Source organism: Gobius niger (assembly GCF_951799975.1).
Source record: "Gobius niger genome assembly, chromosome: 7".
Lineage (NCBI taxonomy): Eukaryota > Metazoa > Chordata > Actinopteri > Gobiiformes > Gobiidae > Gobius > Gobius niger.
In genome coordinates, this window is record NC_136858.1 from 8,985,392 (window position 1) to 8,999,805 (window position 14,414).

General features: G+C 44.0%; 1 protein-coding gene across 1 annotated transcript in view; it reads left to right on the forward strand.

The window, feature by feature from the left end:
• Positions 1-3,474: 3,474 nt before the first annotated feature.
• Positions 3,475-14,414, forward strand: part of LOC306965503 (polycomb group RING finger protein 5-A-like) — a 39,496-nt gene continuing 28,556 nt past the window's right edge. Inside the window, exon 1 of the mRNA XM_079559985.1 lies at positions 3,475-3,805. The gene's annotated coding sequence lies outside the window, so the exon portion shown is untranslated. The remainder of the gene's footprint in view (positions 3,806-14,414) is intronic.

The window sequence follows — 14,414 nt, forward strand, 5'->3', positions numbered from 1 at the left end:
AACCCACTTTGAAATCAGACAAATGAACTTTTACTTTTAAAAAGATATGTTTTTCACTTGAAATTATACAATATAATCTGAATTAAGAGAGTAATGGCTTGTTCCATTGGCGACAAGATGTTTTATCTGATCTGATCGAAGACCAGACCAAATCTACTCAAACTTTAGATTCAATCTCTTAGTAGGTTTCTGTCATTTCTTCCTTCAAATTATTATTATTTTTCCAGTGCACTTTCGACAAATGCTGGAGTTGTACATAATATGACCTCATTGGGTGTATTAACAGTATTTCTCCCATTTAACCCTAAAACTGTAAAAGTACTTCTGATTTGTGTCACTATGTTTCTCAAAATCATCTCGAGGGCCAGAGGTTCTGTGCTGGAGGGCCGGATTTGGCCCCCGGGCCTGACGTTGCCTACCCCTGCTCTAACCTATTGCCGTGCTGGTTGGTTAGATTTGATCAGGTGGTGGCGTGCATGCAAAAGCTGACGCACGAGAGAACGCTGTGGCTGCACCTTAGGTCCATTAGCGCAAAAACAAATGCGAAAATACAGTGGAACTGACTATAGGCTACGCGACAATGAGCACAGGCCAATTGAATGAAGAACCATACAGATGTGCGCTGTCTCGGCACGATGGCGCAGTGGTTAGCTCTCATGCTTCACAGCTAGAAGGTCCCAGGTCCGATCCCTGGACGGGGCCTTTCTGTGTGGAGTTTACATGTTCTCCGTGTCCACGTAGGTTTCCTCCATGGACTCCGGTTTCCTCTACCACTAAAAACATGTACAATTTCGCCATTTTATTAAAACTCATGCAAAATCTTTACATATGGATAGACCTTTACTTAATCCCCATGAAAGATTTATGACTACGTTTAAATTATCAAAGGGGTTTGTTTCCCATTGCTATGGTGTTTTGCAAAAATGTACTGGGGATAGTGTTGAGAAGCTTATTAAGAAATGGGAAGAAGATATTGGTTTTACTTATACTGAAGCTAATTGGCAAAAAACTATTTGTGATATTTACTCTGTGTTTCTGAGTAACAGATAAAGAGAAATGCAATTTAGAATCTTTCATTGGCAGCATAGGACCCCTTACATTTAAAAAAAAATTTATCCTTCTAGATCTTCTTCATGAGTTAAGTGCAAGCAGTCACCGGCGACATATATGCACTGTTTTTGGTCATGTCCTAAAATATTACACTTTTGGTCTTGTATTGCCAAAGGGATAGGTGCAATTTTAAAATGCCAAATTATCTTAGATCCAGGTCAGTTTTTATTGGGGCTGCCAACTAAAACAACATATTCTAATTCTAAATTATTGAAAAAATTCCTATTCCTTGGCTAGGAAAAGTATATTGAACAAGTGGATTATGGACAAACCACCTACAGTCACAGAATGGTACAGTGAGATTTTTAAAGTGTTGCCAATGGAAAGGATAAGTGCTAAATTGAGAGGAAATGATGATTTGTTTTTAGATATTTGGCAGCCTCTTATAGATCACCTACCAGGAAATCTTAGAGATGTTATCATTAAAGGATCAGCTACAGTAGCCTAATATTTTAGATGAATAATACCGTGTTTAACTTTGATGTTGTTGCCCGTGTTGGAAGAATCATTTTATTTTGTTTTGTTTTTCATGGTGTGCCCATCTTATGATTATTTCATGTTTAATTTGTTTTATATAGTCTGCTCAGTGTTATTTGTGTATGTGTGTGTGTTTTTTGTTATTTAAAAACAAACAAAAACAAATAAAGTCTTATTAACAAAAAAAACAAAAAAAAACATGTACAATAGGTGAATCCTCCAGCTAGGTGATACTGACCATGACCTGGCTCCACATCTGGAAACGGGCCATCAGGCACTGCACTGTGGTCACCCACTGCTCCTGACGGGTCACAGTGGCAATTCGTTACCAATAAGCCTGACTAAAACAAAAACAGTGTCTTCCATGATATACTGTAGCGAGGCTTTCTGTTCTGGGGATGCTGCAGTTGGTCAGGTCTAGGTTTAGCAACACTCTGTGCCCAAAGAATGGGATCAGCTGATGACCTGAGCACTGTGAATGACCGGGTTATTCCATCAATAATTTCATTTGTCTTTTTCCCTGACAGCGCAGGCTTATTCCAAGATGACAATGCCAGGGTGCATCGGGCTCGCATTGTGAAAGAGTGATTCAGGGAGCATGAGATGATCATTTTCACACACAAATTGTCCACCACCAAGTTCAGACCTTAACCCCATTGAGGATCTTTGGGATGTGCTGGAGAAGGCTTTGCGCAGTGGTCACACTCTCCCATCATCAATACAAGATCAGGGTGAGAATGAATGCGACACTGGATCTTTAGACATTGGAGAAGCTTATTGAAATAATGCAACAGCGAATGCGTGTATGTAACACTTGAGCACTAGTAAGTTTTTGAGCAATGACTCTCCACCTGTTACAAAAAATACATATATTTGTTGCCTACAAACGGCATGAATGCTAACATTATCCCATAAGCCATGAGTTGATGTCAAGTCCAAACTTTTCCTCTGTAAAAACCATCTTCCCTCGTTGGGCAGATTGTGAGGTTGGGGAGATGTGACAAAAATTACTCAAAATCAGTTTTTCCTTTAAGAGGGGGTATTATGCTTTTTTCAATCACATAGCACCAGTCTATAGCACACTACAATGATGATGAAACCTTCTGTTGGTCTGTAAATGCAGAAAATTAGAATAACTGCCTTGTATAAAATGTCTCTCTCAAAATGGCTGTAGTGAATGTCTTGAAATAGGCCTCTGTCTCTTTAAGAACCTCTGACCCTTTCCGACACGGCCCCTCCACACGCTGTCTGTGGCATCAGTGGGGAGGGGGTTCTGCTGAGGAGCAGTGGTTGGTTACTCGGCTGGTGACGAAAGCTCGGAGGCGTCTCCAGGAGGTGGGGGCGTTCCTAGGAGGACTCAGGCAAACCTATCCCTAAAATGGCTGCCATCAGAGTTTTTACAGATTACTCAAAAATACGTGAATGTGCCAAGGCAACACTTCAGGCATGTTTTTGACGAGGGAATGACATAATAACATGATGTAAAGCTTGAAAAAGTAGATTTTGCATAACACCCCCCCTTTAATACAATCTTCATACCAGCAGCTCATAGCCTATAGAAATAAGCTTACTGATATGTTTTGGTCCGGCAGTGTATTCAAATCCTTTATTTGCCAATCATATTTTCCAACACTGAAAGCTCCATTTCACCACCCGAACAGTCCCACAAGCTGAAACCACGCAGACAGCCTAATATCAGTAAATGCATATGAAAGCGTAATAGCTAAATCAGTTACCACCCACACTGCCTCTGACAGCCTTTATCTATTAGGCACTGAAAACTTGTCTGCCACAATGCCACGTGGTTGTGGTCTGCCCGCTAACTGCGCAGATAAAAGGCGGCACATTTTCACTAAAAGCTAAGAAAGCTGCGCATAAAGAATGAGCAGCTGAATAAACGGTCCCCGCTCTTTCCCAGCGTGTGCCCGTGCTCGTCCGCGTGCGCGCGTCCCGGGGCCAATAGTCACACACACGGACGGAGTTGCACAAGCGCTTTCAGTTCGAGCCCTACGCTGCTTATACTGCTGCTGCTGCTGCTGCTGCTCTGCTCCCGCCCACCGCGCAGAGCTGTGCCGCTGGGAGGACTGGGCAGAGCGAGAGCGAGCCGACCGACCAGTTCCGCCTTTCCCCAGCCCCGCCGCAAGCCCCCGCTTCGCCGCGCCGACGAAAAGGACCACGGGCTGGTGTCATGGAGGACGGACCTTCGTAAGCCAGAGAGGTAAGCTGCATGTGTGTCTCGCTTTTGGGGCCGTGCGGCGTGTCGCTTCTGGTTCGAGCCAAACTTTGACGCTGTGTCGTAGCTGCACCGCCCCCCTACACTTCGCGCGCACACACACATACGCACACGCACGGGGGCTCAGCGTTGTTGCCCCCGTGAACCGATATCTACGCTTTACGTTGCCGCGCGTGTAGCGTGTAGAACCGCGGGCAACTTTTCCGTGTGTCTGTTTCCGCGCGTGACGAGTGAACATGTAATAACGCGGGCTGTTACGGCATAATGTGATGTGCGTATACCGCTCGTCCCTTTGATGTTGTTTTGACATAGGTGACGTAGAGCGTGACGTGCCGTAACGATGAGATAAGCAGATTCTCCGGCCTGGCTCATTCTCGGAGGAAACATGGGGATTTTTTTGTTGCTGCGCACTTATGTTTCCAGCGAAAATGGCAAAGCTTCTGTCTGCAAATGGCTCTCTCTGTGTCTTATGTTTACACACCTGACACGCGCGCCTGGGTCATGTGACGTCATCCCGCCATGAGCCATGCTGCACATGGACGCTGTAGTAAACCTGTCATAGATGCGTACAGGTGCATAGGTTGCATCGGGTTTAGCTAACTGTTACAAAGGAGTCACAAATGACTATCGCATTATTACAACCTATTACTGCTTTTAGAAAAATAATTCAGCCTACAGCAGGAAAATAGAAGATATTACATTATGATATAGGCCTATAAAGATAAATATGTAACAGTACAATAGGCTAGTATTTTAGTTTACAACAAGCTTCATTGTCACAGGGACCGCTTAAATGTGCAGATGAAGAAGCAGGTACGTTACACATACAATGGTGATTTTTATCTAGTTTAAAAAAAAAAAAGATTATTATTATTATTATTATTATTATTATTATTATTTAGACACGATTAATGATGATGATGAATCTGGAAAATTAATATGTGAGAAAATAAGAATAAACAGCCAGATGCAGGCAAACTATATAACAGACAAAGGCTGATGCACAGTTCATTGTACATAATCATTACAAATATTGTGCTGATAATAAATATGACTTTAATAGTTGGCCAGGCCAGGCCTACTTTTAGAAATGTGTATTCACCTTATTCCGGAGGCTCGTGTGGGCGCCGCCATTAATTGTGCCCGCCCCTTTTCTCCTATCAGTTAACATGGGACTGGAGAAGTCCATGAAATCAGTTACTACACGAAAACAAAGTCGTTTTTCGGTGGCGCTGAGAAACGAGTTGACTTGTTGATGCAAAAGAACATTGGACATTTTACACAAATCAATCGACTAAACATCAGATTTGAGCGGAAAATATTTTCCCTCGTTCTCTGTTTAAATGAACGGGCTTCGCGCTCGACCGGAAGTGTCTGTACGACGGAAGTGCCGAGACAAGGCAAAAAATGGCAATAAGGTGAATATCCACAGTTATAAGGTATTACATGGCAGGGCTCGACATTATGTCCGCTTGCCTGGAGCAAGTAAACTTTTTGTCGGGCAAGTGCCCTGTTCTCCCTGGCTGCCCCATTGGGCAAGTGAAAAATACAGAAGCCACGTGTCCCGACATTTATTAGTCTGCAATTATTTTCTGCCAATACACTTGCCAATAGTTTATCCCCCTGCAGATGTCTATGTTTTTCACTATTATGTTCACCTTTAGCGGCAGTACTGCACGAGCGCCGGTCAGGGAGCGCTGTGTGCACGAGGCGGAGCAACTCGCGAGGAGAAGACAGGTCAGTGCAGAGGCACGTTTGTTCCTACCTGAGTTCACCCTGATTTCCTCATGGTCAGAGAGTGGCTTTTTTGTTTGAAGCAGAGCGCTAACATGAAGCTAACTGCTAAAGCTACTGTCAGAGTTAGTAATAATAATCTATAATAGAAAACGCTATCTCAATGGCCGCCGCCTGGGGGCCGCCATGTTTATTTCCCATACCGACTTTGAAGCTAAGCAGGGACGGGCCTGGTTAGGACTGGGATGGGAGACCGTTTGGGAACACCAGGAAGCCTGGCGACAGTACTGAGTACGTGGTTGGTGGTGCTGCTGTCCGAGGACAACCCGCTGTCACAAAAACACGAGTGCACGAGATCTGACTGCCGTGCGTGTGCGCGCATCCAAACAGGGCGGTGTGTGCGCGTGCGTGCGTGTGCGCGTGCGTGTGTATGTGTGCGCGCGCGCATCCAAACAGGGCGATGTGTGCCATCGTCACTCACCCTAACCTGCAGCTGCAGACGCTCCGCACAGGTACAGTTACCTCCTCCAAAACACATCTGCGTGTCTTTGTTTAAGTCTCTCCTGCAGTGACCGAGGCTGTGGTTCATTATAGATCCAGTGCTGCGTAAAGTCAGAGACGCAGACAAATGCGCAAGATCCAATCCTGGCCGTATTCCGTCTCCAAAGCTTTGTCTCCGAAAAAAAGTACACGCAAAACATTGCCCAAAACACGAGCCTCTAATCAAACGCGCTGCTCCGACTGATTTATCCTCCGTGTGAGTAAAAGCGAAAATGAAACTACCGCTTAACGAGCGCATGGCCTGCACTGCGTATTTTTTTTTCTTTTTTTTTTTACTTTGCTGCTGGACCATTTGTTTTCTATTTTGCTTTCACGTATTGTGAGCCCAGAGATACATTTTATTCTAAAGCAGCTTTGAACGCATTGCCAATTTTATTGTAAGGTTATAAATACTGTCTAACAACGATCATTAGGCTATTTCATTTCAAAACCTACTTCTTATTTTTTTGATTGTACACTACCGGGATGCACCAAACCACCGGTCCTGCACCGTGAACTAAACCGTTAGAGCTGAACCCCTAATATTTATCCATAATTATTCCACTGTCTCTTGAATTCTATTCCCTGAGTTTAGCGAACATATTGTCGTTGTAGTTTATAAGAAAGGAGCACGGGTGCATCAAACACTCAAATTGCAGTTTGTTTTAAATTATTTTTAGCATTCATTATTTTACACATTTAGTGGCCATAGTTTTTGGAATGGGTTGGGAACCACTGGTCTACAGCTGAACTGTGTGACGGGTTGGACATTTCTTTGTAATCACTCATAATCTCAGAATATCAAATGTGGAGACTAGCGAGGCCCGGCCAAAGGCCGGGTCTCAGCTAGTAATAATTCCAAATGAAGACTATTTTACCGGACAAGTAGATTTTGTTGTCGGGCAAGTAAAAAATACCTGCCACTTTCCGTGGGCAAGTACCTCAAAAGCTTAAGGTCAAGCCCTGCATGGGGTTTGTGTTTGTCATGACATGTGTAAATGTTTCAAAAACTGCTTTCCATCTTATTCCAAAACCAAAGATGACTACATAGGGATTAGGAAAAGGTTATGGTTAGTATGCCGTTTTTCTTCTCCCTCCTTGCCTCCAGTGTCTGTGCGCATGAGAGTGTTTGTGAGGGCAAATGCAGGGCAGCAGATGCAAATGAGCTCATGGCCACAATCGGGTGTGTCGTGTTTACACGTGTGTGTTTTATAAACAATAGCAGGGAATTACACATGGGACAATCGTTCATTTGTATTAGTTTGGGTCCATCCATCCATCCATCCATCCATCCATCCATCCATCCATCCATCCACTCAGGAGCAATATCTAGCTGTACAAAGTAAAAAATAAATAAATAAAATGTGTGTAAAGTGCAATGCTTTCCAATGGAAACTATCTTGTTTTGCCGGCCCTATATGGAGGTACTGCAGCAATGACGGCCTCTAGCGTCTCAGTCACGAAGCAGAGCCACCAGCGGCCATTGAGTTTAACTCACTCATTTGTTTCCCAATGGTATAACATGGTTGGCACGGCAACAGTTTAAAAGTGTTTGCCTCTATCTATGTCACTTCTAGTCAGTGTCCAATAAGGAAGTGAATCAATAAACATCACAAAAAATGTCAAACTAAAGAAAGCTGGGTAAAACTTTTAGCAAAATCCATCCATCCATCCATTTTCTTCCGCTTTATCCGGGGCCGGGTCGCGGGGGCAGCAGTCTCAGCAGAGATGCCCAAACTTCCCGATCCACACACACCTCCTCCAGCTGTTCTGGGGGGACCCCGAGGCGACACCAGGCCAGCTCGGAGACATAGTCCCACCACCGTGTCCTGGGTCTTCCACGAGGTCTTGTCCCACTAGGACATGCCTGGAACACCTCCCGCGGGAGGCGACCAGGAGGCATCCGGAACAGATGCCCGAGCCACCTCAGCTGGCTCCTTTCAACGTGAAGGAGTAGCGGCTCTACTCCGAGCTCCTCCCGGGTAACTGAGCTCCTCACCCGATCTCGGAGGGTGCGCCCAGCCACCCTGCGAAGGAAACTCATTTCGGCCGCTTGTATTCGCGATCTTGTCCTTTCGGTCATTACCCAAATCTCATGACCATAGGTGAGGGTGGGAACGTAGATCGATCGGTAAATCGAGAGCTTTGCCCTCCGACTCAGCTCCCTCTTCACCACGACAGACCGATACAGCGACCGCACCACTGCTGACGCCGCACCGATCCGTCTGTCAATCTCACGCTCCATCCGTCCCTCACTCGTGAACAAGACCCCGAGATACTTGAACTCCTCCACTTGAGGTAAGGACTCCCCACCGACCTGTAGAGAGGAAACCACCTTTTTCCGGTGGAGAACCATGGCCTCGGATTTGGAGGTGCTGATTCTCATCCCGGCCGCTACACACTCGGCTGCAAACCGCCCCAGAGCGTGCTGAAGGTCCTGGTTCGTTGGAGCCATCAGAACAACATCATCCGCAAACAGCAGAGATGAGATCCTGAGGCTCCCAAACCGGACACCCTCCGGCCCCTGGCTGCGCCTAGAAATTCTGTCCATAAAAGTAATGAACAGAACCGGTGACAAAGGGCAGCCCTGGCGGAGACCAACACGCACCGGGAACAGGTCTGACTTACTACCGGCAATGCGAACCAAGCTCCTGCTGCGGTCATACAGGGAACGGACAGCCCATAACAGAGGGCCCCGGACCCCATACTCCCGGAGCACCCCCCACAGGGCACCACGAGGGACGCGGTCGAACGCTTTCTCCAGATCCACAAAACACATGTGGACTGGTTGGGCGAACTCCCACGAACCCTCAAGCACCCGACGAAGGGTACTCAGGGCGAATCTCATCCACCCCCGGAGCCCCGCCGACTTTTAGCAAAATCTTAAATAAAATTGTGTTACCTGTGTTTTAGCGAAAAATGTGTCCAAGTGTCATAAATCCAAACACTTTGTTGTTTGGATTATTTGAGCAATTTATATTCATTATTTACATCATATCGCCTTACACAGTAATGACAACTCAAAAGGAGTAGGCTGACGCAAGAAAGTGCCTACCCTATATTCAAAAGTTATTTACAGTCTCTCACGCATTTCAGAATAATGCAAGTGAAGACAAAACATAGCAGTGTATCCTTTCAATAGAAACAGCCCTCAAAAGGCTCTTAATACTTAAGAATATAAGTCTATTGTCTTAAAATAAGGATATTATCTTATGGCTTTTCTTAAAGCCTTAAGAAAATATACTTAGGGCTTTAAGGCACATCACGGCAGGTGACAGTATTGATTTTTACAGTTTAATGTACAGATTTTTTTCCCTTAACATCTTAGTTTTAAGAGTATAAAAAGAGTATAAAAAAGACAAAACTTACCTCGTACGATGCTTATTTTATTATGTTTTGTCGCGAGGTAGAGATATCCCGAAGTAGCATCAATGTCGCTTGGCAAAGCCATCTTTCCCACGAGTATTCATTTACAAATATTGACAGATTATACATCTTGAAGGGTGCCTGAGATGACGCTGAAATCCAAATATGGGATTTTCTTTCTGCAAGACACCTTAAAGCTGGTTTTCTCAAAATGAGGTGTTTTTTCAACTCATCCAACGACATAGCCATGATAGTAGCCCCTACGGACTCCAATACGTATATACAGTCTTGGGCTTAACAAGATTTTTTCCAGAGGGATTTTTTACATCGAATTCCCAGTCTGATTTGTTCAGCTTTGAACCCCAAAAAAATCAACGCAACATTTCACTTTATACAGATTTGTTCACTTATGGCTAGCTTATTCAAAAACTAAACGAGCCAAAATCCCCTCTGAAAAATCTTTGTTGCTAATATGTCAATAAAATGAAACCATACATTTACATCTGGGTAATCCGTGTACCCTTCGATCATTAGTTATTCCGTTTCAAAATAAAATCAGAAAAACTAATTATGTGGTTGTTTTATTGTATTTCCATTTTCTAAATTAAATTGGAAAGGCAAAAAATTCTAAATAAAATATTGACCCATTTCTTTGCTATGCAGTGGAAACAAACACTGCTAAAACAACTTCCGTTATTTTGTTCACTATTGCTTCTGTTTGATTTGCTACTGGAAATGATGAATAACTTTTTCTCTGCCTCTCTCTCCCTCGCGCAAGGGGGAAACAAAAACAAACTTAAGTAAAAGAGGTCGAGCTTCAACGCGATCTCCTCTGTAACCGTTGTTTATTATTTCATTAGGACTTTTAAGTCCGTGGCGGAAACGTCAGTATGTTGCAGGTGGCGTTTCTCCGAGTTGAACCTCCTCATCAACACATCCTTCTACTCAAACTTGAATTCATGAGAGTGAGGTCCTTTTCAAAAGCAGCTGAAAGAGCTGGGCCTTGCGTCTGTGCAGAATATTGCGCCGATGCAACGAAAACACGTTTCTGAGCGTGGAAAACAACCGGACTCTGGGGCTGTAGAACGAGCGCCTGCACCCCCACACTCCCCCCCACACTCGTGCCACCGTTTTGGACCATGAATATGGCTCGGTCAGTGCTGTGGCCGCGTCCACTTTTCAGTCTTTCTCAAGCCTTCACTGAAAGCTCCAGTGTCTGAGTGTAAAACGCACACTTCGAACGCGGAGTCTTTTCGGCTTTCTTTTCGGACTTCAGCGCTTTTTAGTAAAATACACACGAGCACCTGTCACTGCCTTTGCCTCTCACGAGCCGGGACGGGGAAATGAGCATAAAGAGGCCGACATCGTGGACTCTCAGAGCGGAGGATGATCGTTAATACTCATATCATATCAGCTATATTTTATTTTGTGCCCAGACAACACGGGAGCCGTGCGCAATTGCGCACGAGCGCAGCTAGAGGGAACCGTGCCAGAGAAAGAGAGAGAGGGGTGAAATGCCGGCGCTCCCCTCTCTCGGTGTCAGGGGAGGAAATAGTTACTTGTTGTGGAGTTTGGGCTGGTCTCTAATCAGGCAGAAAGCGCAAAAGTAACACTGCGCAAATGAGTGATACGTAGCCTATCTTTGCCCAATTTGTAGTGGTTTTATGGCGTATACCTGAGTATCACGTAGACGACACCACATCTGTGTCTGGGGGGGCACAAGCATCTTGGGGGACGGGCATGGCCCCCTATGGCCCGCCCATAGCGATGGGTATGGAGACGCACAGTGTCTGCCCAGCTTTTTAAGGTTGTTTTCCAAGCAGAATCTCCTCACGGATATTTCTGAGCAACCATTCCCTCCGTGGTCATATAAAGCATCTCTGATCTCTGCATGTGTTGCCCAATTTTTAAAAAGTATATGCATAAAACTTTCCAAACAAGTGTAGGAGCGGCTCTGAGCTGAGGTCTCTCCTCACTTCCGGTGTCGAAAACAATAATAAAACGAAATAATAGTAACGTCATAATTTTGGAGGGAATTTAAAACAACTAGAACCAAAACAAACACATTGACATTGACATATACAAGATTTATTTTTCTAATTCAAGTTTAGAAAGGGAAAAAAACAAATGGAAATGTTGTTTTTCTGATTTTATTTTGAAACGGAATAACTAATGATCGAAAGGTACACGGATTTCGTTTTCGCAATTTTGGCAATATCTATGCTCAAAATGTCTTATTCTTATATGAAAGCATAAAATGACAGAACACTTACAATTCATTTTTCCCCCTCATATTTAGATCAGTAATGTTCAGCAAAAGTTTCAAATTTATATTTGTAAATATTTTTTTCCACTGTTCACCTGCATTGTCTCGAATTAACAGGACTAGATGTAAGTTGGACCTTTTTATGCTCACTACTGCCACCTCAGGTCTTACGTGTAACTGCAGTTTCTGTATTAAGCACGTGCATGACGGCACTTCGGACCCAAAGTAACAGCTTTTTGAGTGACAGTGCAGGATTTTAGAGGCAGTTGTGGTGAACAGGTCTGAGCTCATTCTACACATTAGGACATGGCTGGAACATGTAGGGGGAGGAAAATACTTCACATTTTTAAACTCTGTATTAGGTGCATTAACACAAAATGTAACAAAGTGCTGTTTAACTGTTACTGTAAAACAAAAGAGTGCATGATAAAAATGGCTCCAAACACAACATTGAAAGTATTGCGATACTTGATGAAGTATCGATATTTGATAAAGTATTGATACTTGCTATTGCTACAAAGAATTATTGCGACACAATATTATATTTGGTCCCAACCCTAATAAATAGGCAAATACAGCATTTTTGTTCCAATATGTCAAAAATCCTCCAGACGTGGCAGATTTTTGTACAATCTAACTAAAATGACCATTTACTGCATGTCTTTTGTTAAACTTATAGAAAAATACACTTTACAATTTATTAGTACCGTGGCTTCCCTAGCTATTGGTTTCAAGTAGCAAAAGAGGTTAGATGCCATAACAATTAGCGAATATTAATAACCTATCTTTTGAAATGTCAGAAGTTGAGTAAACTGACAGTCATGTGACAGAAACCCTTGAATCCAATGACTAACATCCCTCACTTACAGTAAGCCTGGCAGCTTCCTGTAAGCAACACAAGTAAGTGATTCCTAGAAAATGTGCAGTGAATATGATACTCCAGTACACAAGGGTCTAAATATGCAGCAGGTAAACCCAAATTCACTCAGATTCATCAGGGCAGGGATAGAATGGGGCCAAGTTCCAAAGTTTTGCTATTCATAGTAAAAGCAACCCAGACAGAATCATTTAGGTCAGGGTTCTGCTAAAAGTTCACTCACAGACTGGTCCACCATCACTGAGATCAGACGTGACATGATTCTCCTTTACTTTAGACACTGTCGGGATACAAAATACATAAAGAGTGAGCACCTCATATAGAAAGAGTGAGATCTGTTGAGCAAGTTAGTGGGACATAGAGGACAGACTCCAGACTAGGGATGGGTATTGTTATGGATATAGCTTTATCAATGCTACTGGTTATATTTGGCTGTAGGAAAATTACAGATACATTCCTGGAAACTTGGGGAACTTGGGAACTTTGGAAATAAAAAAAAATCCAAATGCTTCAATAAACCTGATAGTTTAATTTTTTTTTTTTTTGCATTTATTGATCATGGCAGACGTTGACCAATACTGTTCGAGGAATGGCTCGGGGCCTGTGTCTGACACACAGATGCATTAAACAGAACAGACCTACATTAAAGGAATAGGCCACGGTTTTTAAATACTGAGATATGTACTTACCTGTCGGGGGGCAAAGCTCTCGATTTACCGAACGAGCTACGTTCCCACCCTCACCTACGGTCATGAGATTTGGGAAATGACCGAAAGGACAGAATCGCAAATACAAGCGGCCGAAATGAGTTTCCTTTGCAGGGTAGCTGGGCGCACCCTTCGAGATCGGGTGAGGAGCTCAGTTACTTGGGAGGAGCTCGGAGTAGAGTTGCTACTCCTTCACGTCGAAAGGAGCAGCTGAGGTGGCTAGGGCATCTGTTCCGGATGCCTCCTGGTCGCCTCCCGCGGGAGGTGTTCCAAGCATGTCCTATTGGTACAAGGCCTCGTGGAAGGCCCAGGACACGCTGGACGGACTATGTCTCCAAGCTGGCCTGGTGTCGCCTCGGGGTCCCCCCAGAACATCTGGAGGAGGTGTGTGTGGATCGGGAACTCTGGGCATCTATGCTGAGACTGCTGCCCCCGCGACCCGGCCCTGGATAAAGCGGAAGAAAATGGATGGATGGATGTTCTTACCTCAGCTGAGACGGGTTGATATGCAACTGTCTGGACTTTACGCGTGCCCTCAGTCACGTAAACAGAGCACAGACAGATAAAACATGTCGATTTTATCAGCAGATAAAATGGGAACTATTTTGCAAGGCGTAGTAATATCTCTACGCCTACACTACTATATTGGAAGGTGTAGTAATATTACTATGCCTTGCAATATAGTTCCCCTTTTTATCCGCCTAGTATATTGACATGTTTAATTTTGTGTGACTATACTTGGATCGTGTAAAGGCTCATGTAACCATATTTAAATAGGGAAAGAGCTTGGTAGCAACTAACTTCACCCCAGTTTGGAGCAATACCTATGCTGGGAGAGGCTATGCTAACTCCGTCTGTGCTCTGTTTAAGTGACTGAGGGCATGCGTAAAGACCAGACAGCTAAATATCAACCTGTCTCAGCTAAGGTAAGAACATAGTATTTAAAAACGGTGCCCTATTCTTTTAAGACATTATAATATTGTAATACTGCACACATTTGATGAATATACAGATGGAAATAAACATGGAATGAAGCTCTTCTTTGTATGGGCCACAAAACACTGTCCAACCTAAAACACTGCCATTGCAAAAATGATTTGCTGA